The sequence below is a fragment of the Hydra vulgaris genome, chromosome 03 (genome assembly GCF_038396675.1).
Source record: "Hydra vulgaris chromosome 03, alternate assembly HydraT2T_AEP".
Classification (NCBI taxonomy): Eukaryota; Metazoa; Cnidaria; class Hydrozoa; order Anthoathecata; family Hydridae; genus Hydra; species Hydra vulgaris.
The window spans coordinates 19,577,789-19,595,378 of record NC_088922.1 but is presented as its reverse complement, the minus strand read 5'-3'; the positions used below and the strand labels follow the sequence as shown (position 1 = coordinate 19,595,378).

General features: G+C 28.9%; 1 long non-coding RNA gene across 1 annotated transcript; it reads right to left on the bottom strand.

Annotated features, from left to right (window-relative positions):
• Positions 1-15,690: 15,690 nt before the first annotated feature.
• Positions 15,691-16,634, bottom strand: LOC136077674 (uncharacterized). Its single transcript, XR_010637175.1, has 2 exons — positions 16,304-16,634; positions 15,691-16,223 (listed from the first exon to the last, which is right to left on the bottom strand). It is a non-coding gene; the product is annotated as an uncharacterized LOC136077674 (long non-coding RNA).
• Between the last annotated feature and the right edge of the window lie 956 nt (positions 16,635-17,590).

Sequence of the window (17,590 nt, the reverse complement as noted above, 5' to 3'; positions counted from 1 at the left end):
ATGATTAATATCTAACAGTTCTTCAATTACTTCAAAGTTACTAGTTATACCTCTAATAAAAATGGCTAGCTGAGCAGTATCATCTCTGTCTGTTGATTCATCCAGTGTCAGACTATAGGCTTCACATTTATTTAATTTTTCTTTTAATGATAGTTCAATATTTTTTGATAGATCTTCAACTCTTCTAGCAATAGTCTAGTGTGAGAGGCTAAGATCTTCAACAGTAGGTGTTTTTTCAGGACATATCTCTTTACAAAATATTTTTAAACAGTTTTTCAATAAATCTCCAGTACAAAAAGGTTTACCACTTTTTGCAATAACTTCTGCCATTAAAAAACTTATTTTGGTAGCACTGTAAGAGCTAATCACTTTAGTTTTCATCACTGATTGTTGTGCAAGAAAAGTTTTCTTCAACAATTCAATCTTATCAATTCGAAATTGGCCTTTAAATTTGTCATAACTTACAGCATGTTTTGTAGTGTAGTGCCTGTTCACATTATAACTTTTACACACGGCAATTTTCTCCAAACAAATTAGACATATAATAGAATTACTTTGTTCATGTACAAAATAGTCAGTTGTCCAAGAAGGATTAAATACACGACCCCCATGACCACTTTCAGTATCAAATCTACGTCTTTTAGCTGAGGCCATCTTTATTAAATATATAAAAATGTTTTTTCTTTAGCGCGCGTTTTATTATTTCAAATGCGGATTTATATAGTGAAAGTATAATCGATATCGAATGTATAATTCGAATTATAAATATATAAATAATATGCTGTTGCTGTAGAACTTATTTTATTATTGTTATTTAAAATTTTTATTAAAATAAAAATTCAAAATTAATGGACCGTGATATGCGGGCCATGCCATAGGCTGACGAGGGCCACCTTCTGGCCCACGGGCCACGCGTTGGACAACCCTGACCTAAAGACAAAGCCGAATTTTTTGCTAAAAACTTTTCATCAATATCATCTCTTGATTCCACTAGTTGCGTTCTACCTGATATTGCCAACAAACAGGTTGATCCATTGCTTGACATTTATATCACTCCAGCTTCTGTATCTAAAGTGATTTCCTGCCTAGACTCTTCTACAGCTTGTGGCCCGGACAACATACCTGTTATTGTCTTGCAGAAGTGTTCTCCGGAGCTGTTGTCTATACTCTTAAAACTATTCAACAAGTGCTTATCAGAATCTTGTTTTCCAGCCTGCTGGAAAGCGGCATCTGTTATCCCTATCTTCAAAAATTCTGGAGAGCGATCTGATTCGTCTAACTACCGTCCCATTAGTCTTCTAACTATCTTAAGCAAGGTTTTTGAATCTTCAATTAACAAACACTTAATTTCTAATCTTGAATCTAATAACTTACTTTCTGACCATCAATATGGATTTCGATTTTCTCGTTCTACAGCTGATTTGCTAACAGTAATAACTGACAGGTTTTATCGTGCATTAGATGAAGGTGGAGAGGTTAAGGCCATCGCTCTAGACATTTCAAAAGCTTTTGATAAAGTTTGGAATGCTGGTTTTCTCCATAAGCTTTCTTCTTATGGTGTATCCGGCAACATCTTTAAGATCAGTGAATCCTTCCTTTCCAATCGTAGCATAAAAGTCGTCCTGGATGGACAACACTCTTCTTCTTATTCTGTAACTTCAGGGGTTCCTCAAGGTTCTATCCTTGTCCCTATACTCTTTTTAATTTACATTAACGATCTTCCAGATATTCTCACATCTCAGGTGGCATTGTTTGCTGATGATACTACCATTTATTCTTGTCGTGATAAGAAACCAACACCCTCTGATTGCTTGGAGGGGGCATTTGAGCTTGAAAAGGATCTCACTTCTGCTACAGCATGGGACTCACAGTGGCTGGTGAACTTTAATTCAGATAAAACTCAATTTTTTTCAGCCAATCGTTATCGCAATAATTAAGATCTTCCTATATTTATGAACGGTGATGTACTCGATGTGTTACCTACTCTTCATCTTCTAGGATTAACTCTTACTTTCAATCTTTCTTGGAAACCATATATCAAATCAGTTGCAAAATTAGCATCTGCTAAGGTTGCATCTCTTTATTGAGCTCGTCACTTTCTTACTTCGGATTCTATTCTCTATCTCTATAAATCTCAAATCCGGCCTTGTATGGAATACTGTTGCCATATCTGGGGCGGTTCTTCTTATGATGCTCTTTCTCTTTTAGACAAGGTGCAAAAACGCATTGCAAACATAGTTGGACCTGCTTTTGCAGCCAATCTCCAACCATTATCACATCGTCGTAATGTTGCTTCTCTTTCTCTTTTCTACGAATACTATAATGGGCACTGCTCTAAAGAGCTATCGTCTCTTGTGCCATCTACTAAAATTCATTCTCGTGTTACTCGTCATTCAATTAAGTGTCATTCTTTTTCTGTGACTCTTCCTAAGTGCTCCAAAAACGCTTATTCGTCTAGTTTTTTTCCTCGAACATCAGTTCTTTGGAATTCGCTTCCTTCATCTTGCTTTCCTGATTCATATAATTTGCAATCTTTTAAGTCGTCCGTCAATCGTTATCTTTGCTCTACAATCTTTATCTCTACAATCGCTCTACAATCTTTATCTTTTCTCTTTCAGTAACTTCTAACTTTAATTAGTGGCTGCTTGCAGCCTTGTTGGAAGCGAAGATGTTTAAAAAAAAAAAAAAGATTTGTTATAATCTTACTTTAGAATCTTTTAGCAAAAAGCAGTACCAAAAGTTATGCGTGGTAATTTGCATGGTACTACTTTTTTGTAATTTTTAAAACAAATTTAGTAAGAATGTTTTCGTTACGTCCGTAACTAAATGATTTTTTAAAACCTTGTAAAACTTAGCAAGTGGTAGAAAATTTATCAAAAATAACCGCCGTGATATACTCGTTACTAAAAAGAATAAAAACTTTCAATGTTATCAAGCCTTGTTATATACATGGTTAATCATGCGGCCGTGGCGCAGTGGTTAGAGCGCTTGCTTTATAAGCAGCAGATCGAGGTTCGAAACGAGCTCTGGACAAATTTTCGCGTCACGGTAAGGAAGGAGGCGTGAACTTCCTGATTAAATGCACTTCCGCGGTGCTCTGTGACAAGACCGTTAGGACTTCTTGGGGCATCTAAAATAAAATAAAAATTACAAAAAAAAAAAAAAAATCATATATATATATATATATATATATATATATATATATATATATATATATATATATATATATATATATATATATATATATATATATATATATATATGACACACACTTGTGTATAGACATACATAAACACCTATTTATACACATCAACAGATATTTATAAAACATATGTATACTCACACACGTGCATACGTACATTTTTTATTTGATATACTTTAATTACAGAATAAGATTTCGTGATAAATTAATAAAGAAAGTGGAAAATTAATTATGTTAAACTATATTATTCGATAAAAACGGTCCGTAAAATGTAATAAAAATCACCCGCTGCCTAATGCCATGGCTTTTCTTTATATGGATAATATAATTCTTAAAAGAGTTTAGGTGACGTTTAGTTTAGGTAAGATTTTTAGGAAAAATCTTGGTGTTTTTTACCGTAGGGATGGAAAAGAATCTATTTAGTTTTATCAATATTTCATGAAAGTTTGTTTAATTCAAACCATTTGGAAATTTTGACTAGTTCAATGTTCATGTTGTTAAAAAGTGTCTTAACGATACTATGAGAAAGAAAGAAGTTAGAAAAATTAGAAAGAAGTTAGAACGCCTTATTTGTTTTACGTGGTAATAAAATTAATTTAAAACCCAGTGTCACGTTAAACAAGAAAATCGTTAAATAAGTAGACAAATTGAACAGTCAAGGCAGTTGTCAGTCAAGGTTTTTGTTAACCCAGACGAACAAATTACAAAACATTCGTTAACCGAACTATAAGAATTTACTTTGTCATGCGAATATTTATTATTTTACGGCATTTTTATAGTGATAATTTACTACTTTTAGTAATATTTTTATAATCAAGATGTATATTCTTGTCGAAATTTGTATCTTTATAGTATAGTATGACAAGAAACATTGTTTTAAGAAAAGCTTATTTTTTTCTTAGGGTTAAGTATACTAAAATCAGGCATGCTTTAATGATATCAAATAAATAGTTATAAAATAGTCATCTCACGAGCAATTTTACTGTATTCCTAAACAATTTAAACGCGCATTTTAGCAAAATGTTTCACGTTAAATTATTTATCTTTAAACCTTAAATCTAACTGTTGTAAAAGTTTGTGATCTGTAAATACGTAAAAATATTTAATTAAAGAAAAGTTCTCACAAACAAGTAAGCTTTTCATTTAAAAGTAATTATTACTTGATTGTAAGCAGATAAATATGTTTTCGCAGCAAAAAGAAAAGAATTTATTAATTTGTGTCTAGTCTTTGTGTGTGTGTTTTTGTGTATCTCCCCAGCCCGAGAAAGCCACTACAGTTGAGGAGGCTATTGTGCGGAGAAAAAAAGTTGAACGCGGTATAACCAGGGATTATCACGGTCATGTTTAAAATAACCTGAAAAATTTTTTCTAATAATATCTGGAAATGTTTTCAAAATATTTTTCTGGATTTTTTCCGGAAAAATCTGGGAATAAAAATACTTTTTGTATATTTAAGAATACCTCATGTGCTTGAAAAGAAAATTGTTAGCAGGCATCTTCTATAAAAAAAAAGTATTTTGATACTTACTTAAATATATTTATAAATATGTTTATAAATTAAATTAAACTAGATTTTTAGGTGAAATAGTCAAAATAAGATAGATAAGTTTCATATTATTTAAACGTTCCAAAAAAAAAGTATTTATCAACACATTAGCAAAAAACTTTTTAAATAAATAATTTTTAACGCCATTTCTTTTTCTCGGAAGTAAGTTCCGGTAAATTTCAATCTTTGGTTTACTGGTGTGGTAAACGCTTTTGTAGTTAATAAATGACGTCAAACAAAAAAGTTCTTTTTAACTCAACTTATAAACATTATGTTTCGTTTTTCCCTTTTGCAATTCATTTTTATGTAGATCAATGCTTTTATATTATATATACATCAGGTCCGACGACACTGGGGGAGGAGGGGGCACGTGCCCCACCACTTTTTTTTTAAAGAAAATTCTAGATATAGAGGATTTTTTTAGATTTAACGATTGTACCCCCCCCTCCCCCAACACTTCAAAATCCGTGTCGTCGGCCATATTATATAACCGTTTATAAAACATTTGATATCCGAATAAAAATAACAATAAGTAATCTCAATAAGTAAACGCTTTAAAAGTCTAACTTATAATTAATTTACTTTAAAAACAAAATTAATATCAGTGTTATAAATATAAGATAAATAAATTTAAAAATTATGATACAAGTTTTATTGATAAAATCTTAAAACCAAAATAACAATTTTTATTTGGATTAAGAAACAAGTGCAAATAAATTTGATTAACCGGTAAATGAAAACGAAATATTTTAGTAAAAATAAAAATACAACTAAGTAGGAAAGCGATATTCTTCGTTTTATTTAGGGTTGTACCGGAATTTATGACTTTTAGGTCATTGCGGTTCCGGCCGAAATTACAATATTTCAGGCCAGAATGCCGAAATTTATTTATTTTATTTTTTAAGACATATGACACAGACTAAATCCTCAGTCAATGTAGCAGCGCCTCCTTGTAGAAGCAGGCTATGAGATAGTCGATGTAGCAACACTTCCTTGTAGCAGCAGGCTGTCAGATAGACAATGTATGTACTAAAGCCAATAAATTTTTCTATGTTTGTATTAAAAAGTCACTACTTTGAGTGCCTACACACAGAAGCGCAACAAGCAAGGAATTAAAATTATTTAGACCGCTTAACTGTAGTTTTGCCTAATTTTATTTGAAGTTATCACTTATGTAAGGATTTCTAAAAGTTTAGAAATATTATGGTGCAAAAAAGATTTGCTATCCAGTTTTGGGCAATAAACAAGCTCTTTTTTCATCAAAAATGTTATCTGCCTCCGAGAATAGTCTCATTTTTAATGTTTCTTAACTTTTAAATAGTTTAAACGTATAGGATGCCTAAAAATTTTAAACAGTAAAATTTTAATTTTAACCTAAATGTAAAAATATAAAACAAAGAAATAATATATATATATATATACATATATATATATATATATATATATATATATATATATATATATATATATATATATATATATATATATATATATATATATATATAAATATATATATATATATATATATATATATATATATATATATATATATATATATATATATATATATATATATATATATATATATATATATATATATATATATATACAAGGTGGCCCATAAGTCACTTTACATTTTAGAAATTAAACAACTTTTTCTTAAATGACTGTATTTAATTAATTCTTTTTTTTATTACAAAGTTTAGAGTCTGTAAGTTAGTTCTGACTTAAATAGCGTTCATTCTTGGCTTTACAAAGTCGAGCTTATTCTAAGCTATTCTCCATAACACTTCTAACATCTGAGGTTGTAGGAAAAGAATTTCCTGTCGTATGTTTGGCTTAAGTTCTTGAATAGTTCGGGGCTTGTTTGCATACATTTTGTCTTTAAGATATCCCCAAAGCCAAAAGAATGGTGCTGTCAAATCAGGAGAACGTGTAGGCCATTCAAAATCGGAATTACGAGAGATTATCCAATCCTGAAACATTGCAGTTAACAACTGCATTGCGGCTCTAGCGGTATGTGCAGTTGCTCCATCTTGTTGCTACCAATACTCTGCCATGTTTGTTAACTGAGGTTGAACAAAATTTGCTAGCATGTCTTGATATCTCTCAGCAGTTACAGTCACAGCATTTTCATTTGCATCTTCAAAGAAGAAGGGCCCAATAACCCTATCTAATGTTACTCCACACCATGCTGTGACTTTAACCGGGTGCAATGGACTCGCATGAACTTGGTGTGGATTTTCTGTGCCCCAGAATCTGGTATTCTGCTTCTTCACATGTCCATTCAAATGGAAATGAGCTTCATCTCCCATGATCAACTTGTGAATAAACTCATTGTCATTTCTTACAGTTTACCATAATTTAGTCATTCTTGAAAGTCTAGTGGTTGTAAAGATTGCACTAATTGAACCTTGTAAGGGTACATGTGCAAGTCTCTTTGAAAGCGCTGCAGAGAACTCCGTGAGATAGAAAGTTCTTGAGAACGCCTTCGAGCGGATGTGGTTGGGTTATCTTCAATGCTACAGCTCGCAGCTTCAGTATTTTCACATGTACATACTGAACGACCTCGTCCACTTCTAGACCTATCACTTACAGAGCCACGCTCTTAAAAACGCATCACTAGGTTCAATATTGCAGGCAAACTAGAGGGATGTTGAACATTGAAATGGTGCATATACGATCTTTGCGTTGCAACAATTGACCGTCTATTTTCAAAGTAAAATTCAATTATCTTCACTCGTTGTGCTGTTGTAAATTTATCCATACCAAATATCTCCAAAATTATATTTTTTAATTCTGAAAAGAGAAATAGAAACACATTAATAGAAAAAAGTTATTTATTTTTTAAAATGTAAAGTGACTTATGGGCCACCTTGGGTGTGTGTGTATGTATATGTATATATATATGTATGTATGTATATATATATATATATATATATATATATATATATATATATATATATATATATATATATATATATATATATATATATATATATATATATATATATATATATATATATATATATATATATATATATATATATATATATATATATATATATATATATATATATATATATATATATACAGTATCATACAAAGCATGGTGGACAAACTCAAATTTAAAACAAAAGTTAATCATAAACTAAAAAAAGTAGTAAAAAAATAGAACAAGTTAATTTTTAAGTAGTTTATTATGTTGTTAACAAAATTTAAAACTTTTGAATCATACTAAAAATCACCAAAGAAGTTTTATAACACATTTTTTTAAGCAAACTACATTTTTCTTTGGACAAAACAAGGTAGACATTTAAAAAATCGACTCAAAATTCAAAAAACTTCAAAAATTAACCTAATATTTAGTAGGACCTTCTTTACTTTTAATTACTGCGTTCATTCTTCGAGGCATAGACTCGATTAATGAGTCAACAATTCTCATATCAATCTCTCGCCAGGCCTTCTTGATTTGTTCAAATAATTCCTCACTGGTCTTCACATTTGCACGCTCAATCTTAATGTCAATTATTTCCCAAAAATTTTCTATGGGATTCAAGTCAAGGCTTTGTGCAGACCACTCCATTACAGTGATAATCTTGTCCTTAAACCATTGTTTTACAATTTTTGACGTATATTTGGGGTTGAAAAACCCTGTTTAGGACCCTAAACAAGATTTTTCAACCCAAAACAGGATTTTAGACCCTAAACAGGATATTTCAACAGGATTTTTCAACCTGTTGAAAAATCCATTTTAGGGGCACCTTCCATTCTGCATGTGGTAACATAACTTCCATTATATCTTCCATAATCTTCCATTATATCTTTGTACACAAAGCTGTCCATAATTTCATTAATTTTGTGAATAGGACCAGTTCCTAGTGCTGAGAAACATCCTCAAACCATAGCAGACGTTCCACGCTTAACACTCTTCTTGGTATATTTAGTATTGTATCTGGTCTCCAGGCTTGCCTCTTGCCGTTGCTTCCAAAATAGTTATATTTTGGTTCTTAACTAAAAAGTTTTTCACTGGTCTACAGTCCTATTTTTAGTGTGTTTTGGCAAACGCTAGTCTTAGCTTTCTACATTTAAAAGAAGCTTTCTTTGTTTTTTTGATTTCTTGTCAGGCATTCGAGAAAATAATTTTGCTTCGTTAGCTCTTTGTCGCACAGTGCGATTGGAGATTTGTAGTTTAAAGGTTTTCGGTTATTTTTGTGGATGACAAAAATGGATCTTTTTTAAGCTCTTTAACAATTCTTCGATCTAGTCTTTGTGATGCTTTTCTTGGACAACCGCCCCGATGGTTTGTTTTATAGCAGTCACGAGATCCAAATGATTTGACAGTTTTGCTTACAGTCGATTTAGCTATATTATATTTTCTACAAATTTCAGCTTGACGTTTTCCGCTTTTAAAATCTTAATAATATATTCAATATTTAAAATTGGAATTATTTACGCGATATATCACGAGTTAAATCTATTTTTAGTTTAATTGAAAAAATAATTGGTCAGACGTTCCAAATCTGTTTTATTATTTTTGAGTACTGTTATAACAAATGTGAAAACAAAAGAATATGATAAATTGAATAACGACAATGAAATCTTATAAAAAAGCATCGTTTTGATTTGTCCACCTTGTTTTGTCCAAAGAAAAATGTAGTTTGTTGAGAAAAATTCTTAGTATGATTCAAACGTTTTAAATTTTGTTAAGAACATAATAAACTATTTAAAATCTAATATATACAATTGTATTACTTTTTTTTTTCTTAGTTTTTGATCTGTTTTTGTTCTAAATTGAGTTTGTCCACCATGTTTTGTCCGATACTGTATATATGTATATATGTATGTATGTATGTATGTATGTATGTATGTATGTATGTATGTATGTATGTATGTATGTATGTATGTATGTATGTATGTATGTATGTATGTATGTATGTATGTATGTATGTATGTATGTATGTATGTATGTATGTATGTATGTATGTATGTATGTATGTATGTATGTATGTATGTATGTATGTATGTATGTATGTATGTATGTATGTATGTATGTATGTATGTATGTATGTATGTATGTATGTATGTATGTATGTATGTATGTATGTATGTATGTATGTATGTATGTATGTATATATGTATATATATATATATATTTATGATTTGAGTGAAGACATCGAGTATAAGAGTGTATGTTATATTAATAAGAAAACATCAAATAATACGAATTCTCTTAATAAAGATTCTGCCAATACAACCATGAATGAAAGACCAATAGGAACGGAATCCTCCAAATTCATGGATCTCGTTGTTCCACAAAAAATAGCAACGATGTAAACAAAGCTCTATAAGTCATTTTGTTTCTGATATAGTAAGCTTGGTAGAAAATCTGTAGGAATCATCTTTATTTAATTGATCTATAAGGATTAAAGTAGCTTCTTTAAGTGGAATTGATGGATACAGGTTTATTATTATTATAATTTTAAAAATCTTAGTTTTTTATTAAGTTATAAGAGATTTTAAGTTTTTTTAAGATTTAGAGTTTTAATTTTAAAGCATAACTAAAAGTAGGATCTTCACTTAAAACTTTTGTTTGACCAATTTGATCGCGAATTCTTTCTAAAGCTTTTTCGTGTTCAATTCTCACAAACCCATTACCCTTATTAAACGGATATATATTGACAAGTTTGTTTTTCTTAATTTCCTTTAGAGCTTTTCTTTGCTCTCTTGTTAAGTTTTGACTAATTTTTTTACCCATTTTAAGTTCTTTTAAGAAGTAGCTTTAAGAAATATATATAAATATATATATATATATATATATATATCATGTTGCCACGATGCTGAGGTGCAGGCTTTCACTCTAAATTCTGAAGGTAAAAAATTGCATAAATATAATTCTTGTTCCAGTCGGAATTTTTTTAACAATTCCGGCAAATCCGGTTCCGGCCGGAATTCAAAATTTCTAATCCGGTACACCCCTAGTTTAATTATTTCAAAAAGTATATTATATTATAAAATTTAATGTTTTTATTAACAAAATTAGAAAATATAAACCTTAATCTGGTTTATTTATTTATTATTATGGTTTTATTTTAAATTTAAGTTAAATATATAAATATGCAAACATTGTTATAGAAAAAAAATATATAATATGGTCAACTTTTGTGCTGTATTTGGGTGTTCAAATCGTGAAAAGGGTAAATCTTTCTATCATTTACCAAAATTAGTTTGCAATCAAGGCGATGGTGGTAAGACTTTATCAAAGGAACGTAGAAAAAAATGGATAAATGCCTTCAACAGAGTTGGTAACTATAGTGATGTCCTGACCATTTTATTACAGGTAAAAACTGCCTGTCTACCTTTGAAACATTTTATAACTTTGAAAGTTTAATATCATTAACTGTTTAACATTTTCATATTTTTATTTAGGAAAACCTGCTTCATTTTTCTCACAAAATTATCCTGATTGGGTTCCATCATTAAATCTGGGGCACAAAAAGTTTATATTTGAGGTTGAGAAATCTAGAGAACGTTATTAACGACACAAAAATTGTTCATTGTTAAAAAGTTGAAATAGTTGTATGTCTTGTAGAAACAGCATCACTAATTTAAACTCTTCTGAAGATTCAATTGTAGACTTTCAAGTAGATAATTTTAACAGTAGTGAATCGAATGTCTCAGAAAGTGTTACAATCGATTACGAAAACTTAGTAGATGCGAGTGTTTAAACGAAAAATACTGTCACAAATATCAATTAAATAGAAAGTGAGTATATATATATAAACAAACTTAACTATGATTTGCGTGCAAATTTAGTCAAACTCCATGTGGGAACTATTGAATGGTTTGATACAGATTCAAAAGTAACGTTTTACACTGGATTGTCAAATATGAAAATTTTATGCTGTTTGTTTAACTTTTTGAAGCCTATTATAACTAAAAATGGGAGCTCAGTTTTATCGTACTTTGAAGAATTTTCTTGGACACTTATAAGGTTGCGTTTAAATCTATCTATTAGAGACCTTGCTTATAGATTTGAATGGCCTGCTCGCAATGAGCTTATGGAAACTATGCCTTTATGCTTCAGAAAATATTTTGAAACAAAAGTGGCTGTAATAATTGATGGCTTTGAAATATTCATAAATAAACCATCTAATCTACGCGCAAGAGCAACAACTTGGTCACAGTACAAACATCACAATACTGTTAAATTCTTAATAGGTGTAAGCCCAGGTGTGATAACATTTGTTATCACACCTGGGTTAAAGCTTGGGGAGGACGCGTTAATGATAAATACCTAACAGAGCATTATTCAATTTTGAAAAACATCCTTCCTGAAGATGTTGTTTTAGCCGATAGAGATTTTAACATTGCTGGGGAACTAAAGATTCCAGGATTTACGAAAGGAAAGTTACAACTAAATTATTTAGATATAGAAACAACCCAGAAAATTGCCTCTGTTCGAGTACATATATGTGATTCAATTATTCCTGTGGAATAGTTTTTTAAAATTTTAACAGGATTGAATAATTAGTGAAACTAGAATTTATAGCAAAAAATAAACAGTATAAAATATTTTTATTAAAAGACTGATATTATTTTTATTTCAATTTTATACAATAATCGTGATCAATAAAAACTTTGTTTTCTTTTTTAAAGTAGTTGTGATTTCAGGGTGTTTGCCAGCCTGATGGCACCGCGTATAACGCGGTTTCCCACTTGGTTTAAAATTCCCAAAGGTTCTTAAGATCATGGTAAAAAAAAAATTTAAATCAGTTTCAGATTTAAAGTGTTGCACCAGACGAGTAAAAAACGCAATTAGTACGCACGACAAGGAAATGAATTAAGTAAATAAATTAAGAATTAAGATCAATTTTTTAATGTGAAAAAACGTGTCGTCATTAACAAGCAAGATCATTCATTCAAGTTGAAAAAAAACTTATTTTTAATTTTTAATGACGTCAGTTATTCTTCAGTTAGAATTGTTCAATACGTTTAATAAATTATTTCATTAATTTATTTTGTTATTCAAAAAATCTTTATTTACATTCTTGCTGTTTATCTTAAGTTAGGAAAGTTACAAATAAAATTTTCATATTAATAAATATTATCATTTAAAATAAGTTAATAACGTTTTTATATTAAAAGATTTATTAATAATTTTGGTAAAATAAGTTAGCTGGTAAAAGTAAACCGAAAATAACAACAAAAAAATCAAAAATAAAACATGCAATGAAGCGTATTATATATTTTATATTAACGTAAAACATAAACGAAGATAATTAAATAATATTATAATATTATTAATTATTAACAATATTTACAATAATTACACAATTTTTTTGTTTGTTTTTAATTTACAATTACAAAATTTAAGTAGATATTTAATGTATATCTGTAAATTGAAAAAAAAAAAAAAATTAGTTTTTGTATTTAAATATTTTTTTACTTAAATACCTAATTTACTAGATATTTAAATATGCCGATTAAATTTAGTTGATGCCCTCATTTTAAAATACTATAGCGTCTGTATGATATTTTGTTGACTACGACATATTCCGTTAAATGATCAGGTCTGTGAATCATGAAAAGACGAAAAAAATAAAATGATAAATTTTGCGTTATCATAAAATATAAATGTTTAAAGCGAAAAAACCCAGACCGTAGATATTTTTTTTTTTTTAAATCTTTTTAATAACCCAAAGTGCTTGTCCAAATTCGAATAAGATTTTAAATAAACGCGATTTTTAGGTAAAATGAACATCATAGATTAAAAATTTGATCTGTTCCGATCGTTTATTAGCGCTTGTTCTTGATTGCAAATTCTTTTTTGGTCGGAATTCTTGTATTTTTTGTAAAAATTGATAGAAATATTGTATTTTGACAACTATATAAAGCTAATATAGGTCAGAAACGATTAGAACTAGGATCTATAGAAAATTAAGGCACTTTTTCAAAAGATTTTTAACTAAATTTAGTTAACGCCGATGAGCGAAAGTGATCTAAAAATTCCGAAATGGTATTCTTTAAATTCATTATTATGGGTAGTAAAAAGGATTAGAAAATGATACAAAAAAGAGAAAAGTTTCTTCAAATATTAAAAAACCTGAAGCGAAAAAAAATATAACATCTAAAGCTTTTGTTTGGACATAATAAAATCATGCTAATTTCAAATAAATAAGTTCGAATAATTTGTAAATCGCCAACCAATAATAATTTGGCGAGCCAACCAAGTTTTTCAATTAAATGTTATTAAAATTTTGGAAACTTTAATTTAACTTTCATTTAAAAGCTATCGATTTAAATAAGTTTTTTAACTTTTGAATGTATCTATGATAAAAACTGTAATATAAAATATGATGAACAATAATACGATTACCTATGTAAGAAAGTTTAGAAAATTTTTTTAAGTGTTTTAAAATTTTTAGTTATAAAATGCTAAAGTATTTAAAAACTGAAACATTCAAAATCTTTCCATATAATTAGGGTTGCCAACGTCTGGATTTTACGAAAATTAAAATTTTACGGATTTTAAAAACCTGTAACAACTTTTTTTTAGTGTTTTCCTTCGTAAAAGCCGTAAAATTCTGGCATTCCTATGTATAACGTATAGTGTTTTTTATTGACTGTCGTTAATTAAAAAGTTGTTTTAGCAAGTTAAAAAGTTACAAGAGGATCTTGGAAATCGTCAAAAATGTTTTGTTAAAAATTAAATTCTATTTAGCATTTTTTTACATTTATAATTTAAAAATGAAAATAAAAATAACAGAAAACAATATATGTAACTAATTGTTTAAACCTTTTAAAACGGTATTTAAAAGCGATGTACGCAATTAAAATAGATCAAAGTTTCAATGAATAAATTTATGTGATTTAAAAATGAAAACTAATATTAAGTGATTTAAAAATGAAAACTGACGAAGATTGTTCAAAATGAAACAAGTTGAATAATTAGAATTAAACATTTATAAAATATAAAAATATTCCTGAAATATAAAATATAAAAATATTCCTATGAATAACCCAGCAAAAATAAAAAATTTTTATTGAAACTTAATTGTTTCTAAAAAATTGTATCTACTTTTTTAAATGTCAGAATGTAATGACCTTTTTTTTTTTTTTTTTTGGCGGCACCTAATTTCCCAATTTCGCTAAAACGCTGTATGAATTTTTTTCCTGGCTAACACCCTGGTTCTATTAGTATAAATTTGTTTTTATCCGATATTTCTTTCATAAAATTACTTCTATGGCTCTAAAATTTGTTAATTAGTTCAGGTAAAATACATTCTTCAAAAAATTGTTTACATTTTATTATATTCCTGTCCATAAATTCCAAATCCAGAAAAATTCTTTCGCAATGCGAATCTTTTGATGTTCAAATAAAAAAAACACAGTAGTTACTTGATGAAGCATATAACTGACACTGAACCTGATAGTAATATTTATGTGATTTTTTGAGAGCTATATAAACTCCAATATTTTCCAGACAAGAATTTGTATTTAACTCTTGCGCTATATGGACACTTTATCTCCAGAGAACCATTTTCACAACAATCACAATTAATAACTGCATCTGGCGATGCACCAAGGAAGGGTTGATGAACTGAAATAAAAAACCCACAATTTTTAGTTGAAAATTTAGAGTGTTTCTTTTCCATAGTTGTGGAATACAAAATCAATGCTTTTTTTTCATGGTCATTTCCCTATTTTGTTGATGCTGTGCAAAAACGTGCTTTAATGGGGTAACATATTTGCATAATCAAACTGATTTGTGGTTGTGTGATGCTTGCGCAGCATACACTCCCAAATTTTGAAGCAGTTATACGACCTGCCCTAAAGTAAAAACCAGTTTTTACTTTTTGCTTGAAGTCGCAGTGTATTTTTAACATTTTTACTTTGCTCAATCGTTATTGTAATTCTTTTTTTTTTTTACAAGCAGCTAGGAGTTGTTCAAAGTTTAAAAATATATTGTTCTGGTAAAGATCTAACAATGATTCAGGATATTTTTCTGTTATTATTGATGGTTTATAAGGTTTGGTATACCCAGGAATAATTGAAAGAATAGCTGGTTTTGTTCGACATTGACTCAGGTCTAAAAACAATTTATCAGTTTCCTCTTTTGTTGGAATAGAAACATTTTTTTATGTGATTTTTTTTTTCTTTGATTACGCCATGAACTTTATTATTTGAATTACGTTACAAAGATTTGGCTGAGGTAAAATCAATATCTGAAACAGGTTTCAATTTAATCTTTTTTGAGCTGGGTAGTAACCAATAAGCTTTTTCTTCAGTGCATGTTTTTGAACTTTTAATGTTAACTGCACACTCAATAGGAAACAGTACCGCACCAACAAATGAACAGCTTTCTCCAAGACCAGCCATGCAATTGCAATGTGCACAAACTATAATTCCTGACTTCTCCGAAATAACCCATGGATGTAATGGTACATTATTCATTTTTTGAGAATGTTTCACCTAAAATATTGGATAAAAAAATAATTAAAACAAGAAAGCTATTTCTATTTAAATATTGAACTTAAAATTAAATAACCTACTCTGCCATGAATAAGAACATATTTCTCAAATAATTTCGCACCAACGTTGATAACTCAACCTGATACAAATTGATTATAAGAACTAAGAGATTTATTATATACTTTCAATTGATCTTTAGTAAGAAGACTTGGAGCAAATAAAAAATAGTTCGCAATATCCAGCTATGTAACATTTGGACAACTATCTATATTATCGGAGAAATCAATATCTTTAAGAAGATATGGGTCAACGTGGTTTATAAAGCTCATTTTTTCAAATATCTTTGCTTTGCATCAGAATCAAGCTAAGACAAATATTCGCTTTCTGTTGACCTTGCCGAACTATTTGTTTACGTTTGTTTGTCCTCCATAATGGCGGTATAGTTTAGTTCCGTATAATTAGAATAAATTAATGACGAGGTAGGAACGGTGGAAAATCCACTGTCTACTTATTTAACGGTCTACTTATTTAATGCGACACCGGCAGTTCGAAGTTTGTAAATGAATTTACGTCATCCGAACTGAATCAAGTTTCTGTTAAGCAAATTATATAAAAAATATTAAAAATTTCTTTAATAAAATTACAAAATATTTCTTAAATAGTTAAATTAAGTTTTTCTTAAACTTTGTATATTAATGAGAATTGTGTTAACTTTATTTTGATCAAGAAATCGTTTAATTTCAGGTGTATAAAATTAGTTGCATATATTTTGCAAAGCATTAGATTCAGTAAAATAATTTAGATCAGAATCAGATTCATTGTCTAATAAAAAATATGTTCGTATGTTTACTATAATCCTCGTTTATAAAAATCTTTTCGGTCCAAACTTCATCGTAGTGTATTTTCTTAATACCGTAGATTTGTCTTTATAATTCAGAAATCTGATGACGATTAATCTGATTTTCTTATTATAATCAAGTAGTTTATTCCCAACTTAATGGGCTCATTCAATTTCAAAGTTTCCTTCTAACTGAAGTTTATAACCTAAAACTTTCCTTACTTTCGTTTCACTGTCTTCCTAACTTTCATTTTCGTCTTCCTTCATCCAACAGAATCGCAAACTGTTGCATCGACTTCTGTCTTCGAGTTTGGCCAATTAGTTACACATATCAGTATTTTCGTTTTCAATAATGTTTGATGTTTTAGTGATCAGTAACTATTTTATCATAACTAGTACTCAGAAATTCAACAGTTTTTTTTAAGCTCATCTATTTCCTTTTTAATTCCTTATTCTCGTCGATTACTGTATTTAATTTGTTTTGAAGTTTATCAATTATCATTAAATATCTTTATATGAATATTTTAAT